We start from the raw sequence: 17,310 nt of genomic DNA, 5'->3' as shown, positions 1-17,310 counted from the left end.
GATTTTTTTTTTTAAGTTTAATCTTAAACTAGGAGGGATTTTTTTGTTGTTTGTTGTAGTTGTAGATGGAGAGAATGCCTTCACTCCATTTGTTTATTTTTATGTGGTGCTGAGGATCAAACCCCCTAGGGAAGCACTCTATGACTGAGCCACAGCCCATAAATTGATTTTTTAAAGCCAGCCTCAGCAAAAAGCAAGGTGCTAAGCAATTCAGTCAGACCCTGTTGGATTATGTTATTATTATATGGATTATGTTCTGTGAAAGATACTGTTAAGAAAATTTAAAAAAGAAGCCATAGGTGGACAGAAAATGTTTACAAGTGTGTATCTGATAAAGGATTTTTATTTAAAATACATAATTATTCTCAAAACTCAATAGTAAACCAAACACAGTGTCACATGCCTATAATCCCAATGATGCAGGAGGCTGAGAAAGGAGGATCTCAAGTTCAAAACCAGCCTCAGCAAGCCCCTCAGCAAATTACTGAGACCCTGTCTCAGAAAAATAAAAAGGGGTCTGGGGATGTGGCTCAAGTGGTAGCGCGATCGCCAGGCATGCTCGGGGCGTTGGATTCGATCCTTAGCACCACGTAAAAATAAAATAAAGATGTTGTGTTCACCGATAATTAAAAAATAAATATTTAAAAATAAATAAATAAATAAATAAAAAGGGCTGAAAATGTGACTCGGTTGTTAAGTGCCCCTTGATTCAATCCATGCTACCCCCCAAAATATAGTAATAAAAAAAAATCATTTTCAAAAATGGGCAGAAATAATCTGAAAAGACATCACCAAAGAAGTTACACCAATAGTAAATAAGATACAATTTTATTTAGTAAATAAGGGAAATTAAAAGAACAAAGGATACCATTCACAATTATTAAAATAGTTAAAAAATTTAAAGCTGATAATGCCAATTGTTGGTGAGGATGCAGGGCTATGGGAGATTACATTCATTGTTGGTAGAATGCAAAAGCTAAGCATGGTCACATCATGCAATCTGGTAATCTTGTCTCTAATCAAGTACTAATCAGTGATCCAACAACTCAAGTCCACACAAATCTCTGAATGTTAATCATAGTCTTACTTATGATTACTTATTTATAAAACCAAAAATCAACATGTCCTGCAACTAATGAATGAAAAAACACACTGTGGTACATCTAAACAAGGTTTATATTAGTCAGAAATAAGAATAGATATCAAGTTTAATAGATATTAAACTTGGTTAAATTTTAATTTAATTTCACATTGTTAAGTCTCAGAATGAAGAGGCCGTATGTTGTATGATTGTGTTTATTTGGTGTCCTTGCAAATTCATGTGAGTGATCTTACGTTCAGCTGCCAGCGCTAGTTGGAGCAGCAGTTTCCCTGATATCAAAAAAAAAAAAAAAAAAAAAAAAAAAAGAGCTGGGATGTAGTTTGGTGGTAGAGCACTAATGAGTTTAATCCTCAGTACTTCAAGTCATAGTAAAAATAAAAATAACAAAGATGTTAATTAATTCAACATCATACTATAGGTCTTGGGTCTATCTGTTCAGAAAGACAAAAAAGAAAGTTAAAAAGCAAGAAAAATACTATTAATTTCAGACAACATGATAATCAATCTCGCACCTTAAAAAGTTCAACATATTTCAGAGAAGTTTTTGACGTTAATAAACGAAATTAAGAGGTTTCTGAATGTAAAACTGAGCTGACATGGTGGCACTTGCCACGTGGCTCAGTGGTTGAATGCCCCTTAGTTCAATGCTTGGTACCAAAACAAAACAAAAACCTATAAGTCAGTATTAAAAGAAGAGACTTCTCAAATTAAGCATTATATTCCTATGAAATTTTGTAGAGAAAAAGTTTCCTCCAGCCAGGAAATAGAGTTAGAATTTCAAACCAAATAATTTATCATCAGTGTTTGAATACGTATTCAAACCTCAACATTTTGCACATATTTTATCCTTTAAATTATTTATTGTCAGTATATTTTATACAAGATCCCCCAGAGCTTAAAAAACTAAGAAGATGCTGGGCATCTGTAATCTCAACAATTAGGAGGGTAAGGCAGGAGTATCACAAATTATGGCAACCCTCAGCAATTTAGCAAGCCCTGTATCAAAATAAAAAATAAAAAGAGCTAGAAATGTATCTGAGGAATAGAGCACCCCTGGGTTCAGTCCCCAGTAGCAAAAATTATTTAAAAAGAAAGTAAGTTGGGGCTGGGGGTATAGCTCAGTTGGTAGAGTGCTTGTCTCTCAAACCCAAGACCCTAGGTTCAATCCCCAGCACCAAAAAACAAAACAAAGAAAGAAAGAAAGAAAGTCAATGTTGGATCCCTAACATTTGAAGACATGCCTATATTGTCTTTTAGGTAAGAGAATTTTTATAATATTCCTTATACTTTTACATAATACAAGAAAATCAATTTCTTTTTTTTTTTAATATTTACTTTTTAGTTGTAGTTGGACACAATGTTTTTATTTTATTTTTATGTGGTGCTGACAATCAAACCCAAGGCCTCACACATTCTAGGTGAGCGCTCTACCACTGAGCCACAATTCCAGCCCCAAAAATTAATTTCTTGTGTAAGATATGAAATAAAATACATATGCTATAAAGGAAAGTGATGAAATTAAAATTAGTTAAAAAATCAGTTACCATAAAACAAGTGATATCATTTCAAGGTTGTAACACAATATAACCTTGAAGAATATTCTTCCATTCCTAATATATTTATCTATAAAATAATTAGTAAGAAATATTATTAAATTATCTAATGTAATTGTGGTCAATCCTTACTTTCTTTAACTTTACAAAATGCTAATTATTTTTCATATTTTTTTAAAAATTGTTTTTTTCTTTTCCTTTTCCCTTTTTTTTTTTTTTTAAAAATTATGAATGAAACTTGGAATACTAGTTTCAGATCACTGACCTTAAGCTCCATTTCTTTTTATTTTATTTTGAGATAGGGTCCCACTAAGTTGATCAGGTTGGCCTCAAACTTGTGATCTTCTTGTCTCCAGGATTATAGCCATGTGCCACTAAGCTACCTTAAACATTTTAAGTACCAAACAGTGTAGATCATTTTTCTTCAAAGGGTGAGTTACATAGCTTTTATAAGTCAAAGGAATCATTTTCATGTCCCCAAATTGAAACATTCATCCTTTTGTTTTTATCATTTTTTTCTCAATTTTATTTTTTTAAATTTGACAGATTATATGGATTAAAGGTGTACATTTTGGGGAGAGGATAGTTAATTGTTATTGAACCAAGGAGTACTTAACCATTGAGTTACATACTATTTTTTTGTTTATTTGTTTGAGACAAGATCTCAGTAAATTACTGAGCCTGCCCTGGAACTTGAAATTCCATCTCAGGCTCCCAAATCGCTGAAATTACAGGCATATACCACCATGTCTGCCTATGTGTCGGACATATGTATACTTTGTAAAATATTAATACACCTAACAAATGAGCATTTTCATTCTCTCATATAGTTACCCTTTGGGGAGAGTTATGATGAGAACACAGATTTCTCTTTAGCAAATTTAAAGTGTGCAATAGTGTTTTTAACTATAATCACTAAGTAGTAATTAGATCTGACAAATTTGTTTCCTGCATAACTGAAACTTTGTATATTTTATCGATACAACTGTATTTCCCATACTTCCAAAACTCTGGCAAACCTCTCTTTAACCTCTGCTTTTGAGTTTAACTTCTTTACATTCCATGTTTTAAAATATATCAGCCAGGGGCTGGGGATTTGGCTCTAGCCGTAGCGTGCTCACCTGGCATGCATGCAGCCCGGGTTCGATCCTCAGCACCACATGCAAACAAAGATGTTGTGTCTGCCTATAACTAAAAAAATAAATAAATAATAAAAAATTTAAATTAAAATAAAATATATCAGCCATGTGTGTATTATCACATTCTTATAATCATAGCTACTCAGGAGATTAAGGCAGGAGGATTACAAATTTGAAGCTACCTACCATGAGCAATTGCAATTTATTGAGTCCCTACCTCAAAAAAAATTTTTAAAGGCCTGGGAATGTACCTCAGTCCACTTTACCTATCATGTGCAAGGCCTTGGGTTCCATGTATAGTACCACAAGAAAATAATAATAATATCATTTATTTCATAAATATAAGTCCTCTGCTGTCATAAGATTTTCCTTTTTTAAAGGCAGTACTATTTTTTGAAAAAAACATTTTTTAGTTGTAGATGGTAGTTTATTTTATTTGTCTATTTTTATGTGGTGCTGGGAGTTGAACTCAGCGCCTCATGCATGCTAGGCAAGCACTCTGCCCACTGAGCCACAACCCTGGCCCCAAGGATTGTATACCTAGGCCACATTTTCTTTGTCTACTTTTATCTCTTTATGGGTTAATTTCATATTTTAGCAATTGTGGATAACACTAAAATTAATGCTGAGAATGTATGTATCTCTTTGAGCAATCTTTTTTCTTGCAGATATATATACGCAGAAATTAAATTGCTGGGTCATGTGATAGATTTTTTTTTTTTAACTTTTGGGGACAATCTTTATATTATTTTCTATAATGACCCTACCCATTTAGCATGTAGTAAGATGAGAGCTAGCATATTTTCTTTCTTTCTTTCTTTCTTTTTTAATAGTTACTATCTTCACATGGGTTGCAGTGGCACCCCCTTCCTCCACAAAAAAAGTCTTAAATGGGCTTTTCCAGAAATCTTCACCATGGCTGATTTTAGGACTGTCAGCAAAAGAGTCTCTGCAAAAGAGTTCAATGTAGATAAACTTCCTATTTTTGTGTTGCCCTGTTTACTTGGCCACTGGCCAAGAAGATACCAACACTCCAGATGCTGAGCACCCCCTTACTAGTTTTTCACAAACATATCCAGTATATATAGTACTTTGAAGAAATGTGCAAACAAGGCCTCTGGCCTTGAGCTGGGCTTCACAGAGGTGTCTACATTTTTAAGATAAGTTACCAATTGGGCTCCATGGTAACAGCTGGCAGGGAGAGGAAAGAAAGGGAAGAAGAAACTTTTGCCTTCTCAGATGTTGCCCTTGAAGGGTTAACTTGCCCAAAACAGTGAAAGAAAAAACTTCTTTTATGTGAACTTCTGTAGATTGTGAACTTCTGAGCCCCTCCCGTTACATGCTGGGTATAAAATTCTGAAACTACCTGAACTCGGGATTTGGGAGATTAATTGATTACAGCAAAAGCTGGGCCCTCTGCACCTGGCTGCAGCCAAATAAAACTGTTTCCTGCTATCTTTGGTGCCTTGTCTCCTCTGTCCCTATGACAGGTTAAGACATTTCCTAGTGATTTTGATTTGCGTTTTCCTGATGATTAGTACTATCAAATTTTTTCCCATTTTTCTGTCAACTATGTGTATGCCTTCTTTTGAGGAATGTCAATTTTGGTTCTTGGCAAATTTTTCTCCCATTCTGTAGGTTATCTCTTCATTCTGTTTATTGTTTCTTTTACTGTGAAAAAGGTATATTATTTTATTATAATGCAATCCCAATTTGTTTTTGTTGCCTCTGCTTTTCATGTCACATCCAAAAAACACTGCCAACACAAATACTGAAAAACTATTTTTATGTAAGTTTTACAAGTTTGATTTCTAATGAAACATACACCTAAAGTCTTTTTAATTTATTTTTAGTTGTTATGTGTGAATGCACGTGAGGAGTTAAATTTCATTCTTCTGCTTATGGATATCCAGTTTTTCCTAACACCATTTATTGACAATTATACTTTTTCTCTGTTCTTTACCCAGTTGATGTATGTGTTTGAGTTTACTGCAGGACTCCTTATTCTGTTCTACTGGTGTGTATTTCTGTTCTTACACAGGTGTCTTATTGGTTTAACTATTTTAGCCTTTGTAAAATATCTTTAAATAAGGAAGTATGTTATCTCCTCTGTCCATTTTTTTCAGGACTGCTTTGACTATTTGGGGTCTTTGTGGACCATACACATTTTAGGATAGTATTTTGCATATCTGTGAAACTTGCCATTGAAGTTTTGTTCAAGATTTCACTGAATATATAAATTGCTTTGGGTAGTATGAACCCTTTAACAATGTTAACTTTTCCAGTCCTGTACTTTGAAACCTTTCCATTTATGTTTCTTTTGTAATATACTTTGTCAATATTTTGTAATGTCTATTGTAATGATCTTTTGATCACATTGTTAAATTTCTTTTATTATTTTTATGCTACTATATATTGTATTTTATTCTTTTGGATATCTTTTTGTAAAGATATTATTTCATTTGTTTGTTTGTAAAACAAGGAATGGAACCCGGGGTCTCACAACATGTTAGGCAAGCGTTATACATTCAGCTACATCCCAACCTGCTTTTAAAATTTTTTTTTACTTTAAGTAGGGTGTCCCTAAGTTGCCAAGGCTTGAAGTCACAACTTTCCTGTCTCAGCCTTTTAAGTATCTAGGCTTAAGTATGTACTATCATATCTGGCTGGGATAGGATTTTCATTTCTCTACAATTCAGTCTTGGAACACTATATAGTCTAGAAATTTGTCCACATCTTTTAGTTTACCCAATTTTTTGATTTATAATTGTTCCAGAACAACACAGTCATGGTGTATGAACTGATCCCCAAATGCCATGAAACCAAGAAAGAGACAGATCTAGAATGGCACATGGCCCAGTTTACTGAGGTACTTAGGGACAGAAGGATGGTCCTGGCTGGCAAGATGATGAACTAAATCCCTGCAACTTGGGTCAGAAAGAAGGATAGCGTTATGGATTATGACAGACATGACTTCATCTGGACTGGCAGGTACTTGATTTATCTTAAAAATGATTCCGTCAGGTGTATCTGAGATAGGATCCTGTTAAGTTCCAAATACTACTTTTAAGGATTTGTTTGTTTATGATTTTCTGAAAATGTATACTAGAAAAATTAGCTAGTATTATTCAGGGAAATCATGGTGCCTATAACCCAAAATGGCTATTTTCACACAGTAAGTTTTCATGGTAGTATATTATGTTTCTCTGCAGTTCTGTGATACCTGCTATAATAATGTACCATAAACACACTAGTTTGTTTGTTATTATGTCGCCTAAGATGGCCTGAAAATTGCAATCCTCCTGCCTTAGTCCAAGCGGTTGGTATTTTAAGTATACTACCACACACAGTTGTAATGTATTCTTTCATTTCCAATTTTAAGTCTTCTCCCCTTTGTGTTAGGCTCACCAAAATTTTGTCAATAGGTTTTATTTTCATTTTCATTTGTGTCCAGATTTTTTTTTTTTTTTTTTTTTTTTTTTTTTTTTTTGATACTGTGGCTTGAACCCAGTGGTGCCTAACCCTTGAGGCACATTCTTTTTATATTGTACTTAAGAGACAGGGTCTCACTGAGTTGCTTAGGGCCTAGCTAAATCGCTGAGGCTGGTTTTTCAATTTGCCATCCCCTTTGCCTCCCAAACCACTGGGAGGCATGTTCAGATATTTATTATAACATCTTATTTGAGTACTTGTTTGTCCTGTGGATTGTTTAACATTGTGTTAATTTCTACTTATTTTATTAATTATGTGGAGTTTTTCTTTTCCTATTTATAATTTCTAGTTTCATGTCATTATTTTGGGAAAGGGAACTTTTTTGGTTATGTGGGGGACTCAACCCAAGTTTTTGTGAAGCACTCTACCAACTGAGCTATATCCCCAGCCTGGAAATTTTTTTTTTTTTTTTTTTTAGTATTTGTCAGACACAACATCTTTGTCTGTATGTGGTGCTGAGGATCGAACCTGGGCCGCACGCATGCCAGGCGAGCGAGCTACCGCTTGAGCCACATCCCCAGCCCCAACCTGGAAACTTTTTAATTCCATAACACATTTCATCCTGGAGAATGGCACATGTACACTTAAGAAAAATGTCTGTTTTGTTATTAGTAGACTTTTCTGTAAATAACTGTTAATTTCATTTTGTCTATAATGTTTGTTATTGATTTTTGTGCCTGGATATTCTACCCATTTATTACTAGTGTGCATTGCTATTTTTTCTCTTCAATTCTGTTAACATTTCCTCTATTTATCTTGGTACTCAAAGACTTATTTTTCTAGTGCTGGGAAACTGTATGATAGGTCAGTATTTTACTACTGAGCTATATCTCAGCTTGAGTGTTAAGGTTTTAATGCCTCCATTAAAATATCTTCTTGATTAAGTTAACCCTTTATCATTATGTAATGACTTTCTTCATATCTTCTTGCAATTTAATATTTTTTTTTTCTGTACAGCATATTGAACCAGGTTCTTCACATATGTTAATTCTGGTAGTGAGCTACAGCCTCCAGGCGTTTTCATTAAAGTATATTTTGCTAGTGTGCAGCCACCTCTGTTTTCTTTTGATTAGTATTTAACATGATATCTTTTCCTATCCTTTCATGTTCGACCCATGTATTTTCTTAAAGTCAGCCTCTTGGAGATTGGGTGTTATTTTTATTATTTTCTTTTATCCATTCAGCCACTGGATATCTTTTAATTAGATGACATAATCTATTTACATTTATTACAATTTTTATAAGGACTACTACTTTTTCCCATATTTTTATTGATTACAATTTTGTATAACATTGGGATTTGTTATGTATTATATATATAAATATTTTTTTTTTAGTTTTCAGCAGACACAACATCTTTGTTTGTATGTGGTGCTGGGGATCGAACCCGGGCCGCACGCATGCCAGGCGAGCGTGCTACCACTTGAGCCACATCCCCAGCCCCAAGGGATTTGTTATGTATTTATACATGCATACACTATAACAATATAATTTGGCCAATAGTGTTCCCCAGTATTTTCTCTTTTCTTTAATTCCTCTCTTTCCTTGATTTCTTTCCTCTACTACTTATTTCCTTTTGATTTACATGAGGTCCTCCTCCACTCCCATCTTAACCATTTTTCTCTCTAACTTGTAGACAGGAAATATATAATCTTTGAATTTCTGAATTTGACTTATTTTACTTAACAAATGTTCTCAAGTTCCATCAATTTTCTTCAAATGACATGATTTCATTCATCTTTATAGAAGAATTAGTCTCCATGGTGTATATATACTACATTTTATTTATTCATTCATTGACAGACACCTAGACCCATTTCATAGTTGTTATTGTGAATTGCGCTCCTATAAACAGGGGTATGTACACTTTGCTTCAGGATGCTTTTTTCGGGGGGGCGGAGCGGGGGAAGGGGCAGGTTCTAGGGATTGAATGCAAGTGTGCTTAACCACCACCAAGTATATCCCCAGCACTTTTTTTTTTTTTTTTTAATACAAGGTCTTGCTAAGTTCCTCAGAGCCTTGCTAAATTGCTGAGGCTGGCTTTGAATTTGTGATCCTCCTGCTTCCAAGCTATAGTCCATAATTCTTTTGGATAAGAATCAAGGAGTAGTGTAGTTGGGTCATATGGTTGTTCCACTCCTACTGATTTTTGGTTTTTGTTTTGGTGTGGGGAGGCGGGGGTAATCAGGGGTTGAACTCAGATGCACTCAACTACTGAGCCACATGCCCACTCTATTTTACATTTTATTTAGAGATCACTGAGTTGCTCTATGCCTTACTTTTGCTGAAGTTGGCTTGAACTCCTTCTTCTTAGCCTCCTGATCCATCGGGATTACAGGCTAGCACCATCATGTCCAGCTCATTCCTAGTCTTTTTTTATGTGGTGCTGAGAATTGAACCCAGTGCCTCTCGCATGCTAGGCAAACGCGCTACCACTTGAGTCACATCCCCAGCTCCATTCCTAGTCTTTTGAGGAACCTCCATAGTGGTTGTAATAGTTTTCATTACCACCTAGTGTTTCTTTCCCCTCAAATCCTTGCCAGATTTATTTGTATTCATCCTGATGGTTACCATTCTAACTGGAGTGAAATGAATTTTCAGTGTAGTTTGTTTGCTTTATCATTCCAGGGATTGAATCCAGGGGCACTTAACCAATATGGCACATCTCTAGCCCTTTTATTATTTTTATTTTGAAGAAAGGTCTTGCTAAATTGCTGAGAATGTTCTCAAATTTGCAATCCTCCTGCCTTGGTCTCCTAGGGATTATAGGTATATATGACATGACAACAGGCTGTCAGTATAATTTTGATTAGCATTTCATAATTGCTAAAGATGATGAATATTTTTTGTTTTTGTTTTGGTAACTCTCTTATATAGTGCCTTTGTCTTTTCTTTCTTGCTGTTTTCCTTTTTTTCTTGTAGTGATGTATTTGGATTCCTTTCTCTTTATCTTTGCATATATGCCACATTTTTCTTTATCATAAACCTTGAATACATGATAGTTGCATTTTAAAAGTTGCTAACAATTTAATTTCTGCCCACATTTATGCTATTGGTAACCACATAATTTACATTTTTAATATATGTGTCCATAAACAAATTATGGTTGCAAGCTTATTTTTTAAGCTGAAGTTGGACACAATACCTTTATTTTATTTATTTTAGGATTGAACTCAGTGCCTCCATGTGCTAGGCAAGCACTCTGCTGCTGAGCCACAAACCCAACCCCATTTGCTTATTCTTTTTTTTTTTTTTTTTTTAATTTCACATATTTCCATGTCTTCTGCCACAATTGTGACATCACACAGCAAATTTTGACTTCTTAATTCGTTCATGACTTTAAAATCTTTCTTCATGTGCCAAGGATTCACTGTCACAGGGCAGTGTTTTTCAGTATTACCATCTTTTGAATCTAGAGGCTTCTGATGACATTGCTTTGTGCATGTGGGAGGCAGCGTCAGCGTCTCCATTGTGGATCCTCTCGGGCTTCAGAACGCAGTAACCGACCGCCGCCGCCAGCACCGTTCCAGCCGCGTTCCATCCGCCCCGGAGCGGGCGCGGTGCTCTCCTCACCGCGCTCCACCACCTGTGGCGGCGGTCCCCGCGGCCATGGCCCGCTAGGCCTGGCGCGCTCCGTGTGCCTGGGCGGCTCCCGCGCTCGCCTGACTGCAGGGCGGCAGCGGCAGAGGCGGCGGGACCCACTTGCTTATTCTTAATACTAATATTTTGCCTTTTATGCTGAAGTTAAAAACAATGCATTAAAATAGCAGTAGTGAGTATTCTGAATGTGACTATATACTTACTTTTATTAGGGAATTTTACGCATTTATGTTTTATTTTCTTTTTTATATATGGATGCTGTATCATTGTTTATTTACTCGTATGTGGTGCTGAGGATGGAACCCAGTGCCTCCCACGTTGGAGGCAAGCATTCTACCACTGAGCCACACCCCAGGTGACCACATTTATGGGCACTTTTTACTTTGTTAATTAGCTGTCCATATATTCTTAGAGCAACTCTTCTCAGCTTTGGGCTATTCTAAACTCTTGACTGGATCCTTAAGCTCCCTAAGAATCACTCTTGTTCATTGGGTGACTGCAAAATCAATAGCTATATACAGTGTACCTATGAATACATTGATTGCCCAAAGCAATAAAACCTAATCTAGAACAGCAGCATCAATTGGAGTGACTATCCTTGTAAGTTATTAATAATCCAAAGTTCATTCTTTTTTAAAAAAATATTTTTTAATTGTTGATGGACCTTTATTTATTTATTTATAGGTGATGCTGAGAATTGAACCCAGTGCCTCACTCATGCTAGGCAAGCGCATTACCACTGAGGCACAACCCCATCACCCAAGATCCATTTGTCCACTGCACAAGCTGAAGAAGAGAGCTGAATAGAGATGTAGTAAAAAATAATTCATTACTTCTGTGTACTTCAAATCCTTCATGGTGACATTACTCTATGTAACTCCAAGAACGTGGAATAGATTTTTATTTGTAACTTTTATAGGTAGAGGTTTTCCTTTGTGTGAGTATGGTAGAGCCATACAGAAGAAAGAAAAAAAAAAGTTTTTCCTCTTTGATTTTACTTCAGGTTGAACCCTGTGTCTTTAACAAGTACTTTAACATCCCCAGCCTTTTAAGACATTTTTGTTAGGATCCTGTTAAATAGCCCAGGATGGCCTTGAATTTAGAATCCTCCTCTTTTAGTTTCTGAATTGCTGGAATTAGTGTCTCCCACTTGACCATTTTTTCTCTAGTAGCCCTCACAGGTCAGGGAACCAACATACTTTTTCTAGTTCTTGAGAATGTATACTACAATCATACATTCAGGAACTAGGAAAACAATCATAGGATGGGTTCAGGGAGTCAAGGACTGTACTAAAACTTCATTCATTACCTGATTCTATAATCCTCTTCTCTGATTAGCTAAATGCCATTTCTTTGGATTAGGGTGAGTTCAGAGCCAAGTTTTAGTATTTCCTAAAGCTCCCATTATTGCTGTCCCCAGTACACAGTTATCCTTGGAAAATATTTTGGCTCACTTTGGGAAGGGCTAAGAGAAAGATTAGGACTACATTTTTTTTTTTTTTTTGGTTGGAATAAATTTATTTAATCTGTTTGTAAACAAGGTGTATAATAGTTATGACATTTTTAAAATGCATTTTTAATCAGATGAGTTAGACTGTATCCCAGAGTAGCAAAGTGCAGGGAAAGAAATGGACAAATCAGCAATAAGATTGTTTTAAATCTGTACATTATCCATAAGGCCCAAACAATAGAAGCAAAAACTAGAATGTCCCTAAAGTAGTGCCATTCAAAAGAAACCCTTAATAGGTCAGTTATGATCCATCTCACAATAGCAACAGTTCATTTTAACAATAGTATGGCACAGAATACATATGAAAAAATTCATCACAAGACAGCCAAGTCCACAATAATGCAACTTCACATAAAAACTCAAGCTGCAAATAAAAATTGGTCCTATGAAAACAAATTGGACACACTCCATATAGTTACATTGGGAGGCTTAATGTCCATAATGGCAGCCTTTTACAGTTTTACTAAAAGGAGTAGAGCTGGTTTACAAAGAAAAAGACAGGAACAACAATGTAAGCTATTGTGGTGATGGAATGTCTCTGGGGGCGTTCATCAGTGTGGTTACTGTGAGGTCATGGGAGGAGTGCCTTTTGCTTTTGTTTTGCAGTTGCACTCTCCACATGTCCAGCATACACTGTGAAAAGACATCTGTCTACTCAAGTGCAACCACAATAGTAAAAGCAAACTACTGCAGATCTCAACAGCTCATCAACAAAGGGGATATAATTGTAAAATAAACCAGGCACTGCTTAAAAGAAGTAAACCAAATCCCTTATGTGCAAAGGGAGGGCAAGAGAAAAGAGGAGTGAAGGAGAGATGCATGCACTTTCTTCTCTCAACCATGAGCTACAAAAGGAAGACTAAGTGAGCCAAGTAAAGCTCAAAGTGCTGAAGACATCAATCAAATTAGAGATTGTACAACCGGCACCTTGCTTAATATTAACTTATTTTAGTAATCAATATCCCATTAATTGCTAAAGTGATACCCAACTTGGCATGCCTCTCCCCCGCAATTTCAAGGTATCATGCAAATCATTATTGTTCTGCAATTATGTTGCCAGTAGGGGTTGGTTACATATAGTGGTTAACAGATAAATGATGTTGGGCAAACTAGAACCATGACATTAGAAAGTAGGTAAAGAAACTAGCTACCATCTATCTAGTATGGGGGTAGCAGAGGACCACAATTGGGGTGGTGATACAGACAGCTGCTAGGTAGATGAGGAGAGGCTGCTTACACATCAGACCTCCTCATGTAGAAAGCGAGATCATAGGCTTTCTTGTTAAGTGTGCCTGCGTGACACCTTCCTTTCCCATGACTATTACCAAGGCTGGAGTACACAGGGAAAGAAAACAAAAGGGAACAGCATTACTTAAGGAGGGGTGGGCAGAAAGAAAGACATGTTTCCCACCAACAGAGGGACACACAGGAGACACTGACTCTGTCCGGATGTCCATTGTGCATTTGCCATTGACATATAGCTGAACACTGAACACTTCTTTGCACCAAGAGTAAAACTTCACATAAAAAGAAGCCTTCCTGGCCTTTTCCTACAATCATATCTATTTTTACTGATGTGATGCTCTGGAAGACGCCCCTGGCTGTGGCCGCCCAGATGTATTTGGCGTCACAGTAGCCGACAATGGTAGCCTCCTGGCAGCAGCCATCGCACTTCAGTTTGTCCATGTACCTCTACCACCGGACTATCTTCAGCCCTTCGCACTGCAGCTGGGACTCAGCCCTTCCCACTGCAGCTTGGACAGGACGGCAGCAGGGCAGACTACATATTTTGACAACAACTATGTAGAAAGCCCTTCCTAACAACCTCCTCTTCATTCAAGGGGTTCTAGGTCTAAACTGGGTTAAGTCTAAGAACTGATTGAGGGGCCATGACTCTTTTTATCATTCTGGCTAGACTTTTTTTTTTTTTTAACTTGACCTAGAACTTTTGTATTTATACAAAACATGTAAGAATTACTTGACTTTTAGCCTGGAGTTATAGCTCAGTGGTAGAGTACTTGCCTTGCATGTGTGAGGTACTGAGTTTGATTCTCAGCACCGTATAAAAATAAAGATAATGTAAAGTGGGGCATGTTGCATCAGAAAAGAGGAAACTTAACTTGCTGGCTGCTACCCACTTCCCAGACCTGGGGCCACTTGTGGCTAAGAGAGCACCTAGCGATTAGCCAGAAGGCATTGCCAGGGGTTGTGATGAAGAATTACGGGCCACCTCTAGTATAGGGTCAGAACACTTCTGCCCTTGGACAGGACAGTTCCTGTCTCCCATTACTGCTTGTAGGATGGGTGTAGATGTAAATTCTCCCCACCATGCTGACCTTTATCCTGATTGGCTCCTGTACATTATATTAGATGTGTGTGTTTACTCAATAAATGAGATACTGCTTTGACTATTCTCCCTGGAGGGTCTGATTGTCCTCCAGCAAGGGAGGGGTGGGTGAGGGTGGCCAGTCACCTTTACCTTTCTTGGTTAGTCCTGGTTGGGGCGTGGTCCCCCAATCTCTCCCACAGGTCAGGGGAGAAGGGGTATGCCTAAAAACCTCTGACAGATACTGTGTTACTCTACAACTAAAGAAATTATATTAGATTTTGCTAAATTGCCCAGGATGGCCTTGAATTTGGTATCTTCCTCTTTTAGTTTCCTGTATTGCTGGGATTATGAGGGTGTGCCACTACACACATTGTGCCACATTCATATAAAGAATTTACTTGACTTCTAATCAAAGCCACAAATATATATATATATATATATATATTTTTTTTTTTTTAAATATTTATTTATTTATTTTAGTTTTCAGCAGACACAACATCTTTGTTTGTATGTGGTGCTGAGGATCGAACCCCGGGCCGCACGCATGCCAGGTGAGCACGCTACCACTTGAGCCACATCCCCAGCCCCCACAAATATATTTAACTATATATAATGGCTATTTGTGTCTGACATACAACCTGGTAATCACACTTCTCTGGCCTCTGATGCTCAAGGGCTGCAATTTTCCCCCTAACATCCAAAATCTAATTATTCCCTTTGTTTAGGTTTCTCAACTTGGGTTAACTTGGACCATTTTAAGCATTGTCTTATGGAGAATCATTGAACTCTTACTGGATGCTAGTTTGTTACTAAGGATTTGCTGATTTCCCCTACAAAAGAGGAGTCCAATGAAAGTGGTATGTTTTCCTATTTACTGCTGGGAATATAAAAACCAGGGCCAGGGTCAGGTTGTGGCTTAGTGGCAGAGCACTTGCCCAGTATGTGTGAAGCACTGGGTTCAATCCTCAGCACCACATATAAATAAATAAAAAACAAATGCACATCAACAGCTAAAAATACCACCCACCTTACCAAATTAGCTTCTTAATCCAGGAGTACTGGAAAGTCATAAACCTAAGAGGAAATAAATGAGTTGCACTAATAAAGGAGAGATATATTGAAAAACCAGCCTCTATCTCAGAGCAAAGCCTGTCCAAGGAAGGTGAAAGAATTCCCCATGCAAAGACACTTCGCCGGGAGAATTCCAATTTTATTGCAAAAAGCTGTGTGCTTATATAGAACTAAGGGGGAGATGATAGGGCTTAGATAAGTGGCAGGCAACCCGTTTATTGGCAAGTTCTTCCAGATATCAGCTCTGAAGCTCAGGAATTAGTTCTCATTGGAGCTAAGGTTCCCCACCAGTGAAGTTTGAAATTGGCTCCGGCGGGAGAGTTCACACGGGCGGGAACTTTTCGCGCCACTGCAGAGAAGAAGAAGGTAGGAAGAAGAGGTCCTTAGGCACCATGTTGGGTTTTTTTTTCTCTGGGGTATGGCTGCCGTTTATACTTTTCCCAACATTCCTCCCTTTTTGTTTTCTTAGGAAGTGGGGCGTCGTTTGTCAGATCCGGCTGCTTCCTGCTGTGTGGAGGCGCCGTGGGGCCTAGAAAGGGAAGTGGAGGAATGTTTGGGGGGCAGGTCTGGGATTATCATGGCAGCCAGAAATAAAACCCAGTGGCTATAGACAGTTACTTCCGTAGGGGTGAAGTCTATGAAAGTTCCCTGAAGCCACAAGTTGTCGATGGCATCGAACCAGTCCTGATGGAGGAGATTGTTGGTATCAGCCACTGGTACTGTAACAGAGACTCTAGGAAATACTGGAAGCATTGCCTGGACATGGCATCACCAGCACCTGAAGAAGATCAAAGCGAATAAAAACAGAATGAAGATAAAAATTAAAGCAAAGGTCAATTTTTGGCAGAAGTTCCATGTTGGGGGGCTGACAGAGAAGAGGCCAAGGGCCATGAGGAGGCTTAAAAGAACATAAAGACTCATGAATCCAGGATGGCAGATTAAGAGGTTCTCCGAGCTCGTTGTCTCCCGCTGTCTGATGTCCATGTGCCTGGTAGTTGAGCTTCAGCACTGAGTGAACTGTTCTCTTGGAGATGTTGGGGGTTCATCGGTCATCAGAGGCTAGTAGTGCCTAAGCAGAAGCTGGTTGAAAGTTTGATTAGAAATTTTCTGCAATTGGGTTTGAAGGAACTTCATTATGCAGGGCTCCATGGGGTGCTATAGCTCAAGGAACAAATGGGTAAAGGATTCATTGTTGGCAGGTGGAAATAGATGAAAGGAAATGAGGTATTGGTGGAATAACTTTCCCATAGTGGGATACTTGTCACATGTAGGGGTTGTCCTTTCTTAGAGAAATTGTAGGTTTTTGGTGAAATATTTCCTGCTGCTAATGGGACCGCTGCTAGAAGTGGACGACTAAGTGAAGCACAGAGAAAGCACTGAGAAGTAGGCACAGAAAGAGGGGTGGAGTTTAATAATCAAAGAATTTGATGTAGCAAATTGAGCCATGTGGGAGGGGGCCTAAGGGTTTGAAGGCTCTGAATCCACTTTGGATGGGCTATGGGTAAGATCTCAAA

At 37.5% G+C, this 17,310-nt stretch overlaps 1 pseudogene; it reads right to left on the bottom strand.

The window, feature by feature from the left end:
- Positions 1-13,629: 13,629 nt before the first annotated feature.
- LOC143639805 (profilin-2 pseudogene) lies at positions 13,630-14,082 on the bottom strand (annotated as a pseudogene).
- Between the last annotated feature and the right edge of the window lie 3,228 nt (positions 14,083-17,310).

Source organism: Callospermophilus lateralis, chromosome Y, assembly GCF_048772815.1.
Source record: "Callospermophilus lateralis isolate mCalLat2 chromosome Y, mCalLat2.hap1, whole genome shotgun sequence".
Classification (NCBI taxonomy): Eukaryota; Metazoa; Chordata; class Mammalia; order Rodentia; family Sciuridae; genus Callospermophilus; species Callospermophilus lateralis.
This window is presented reverse-complemented; position numbering and strand designations above follow the sequence as displayed.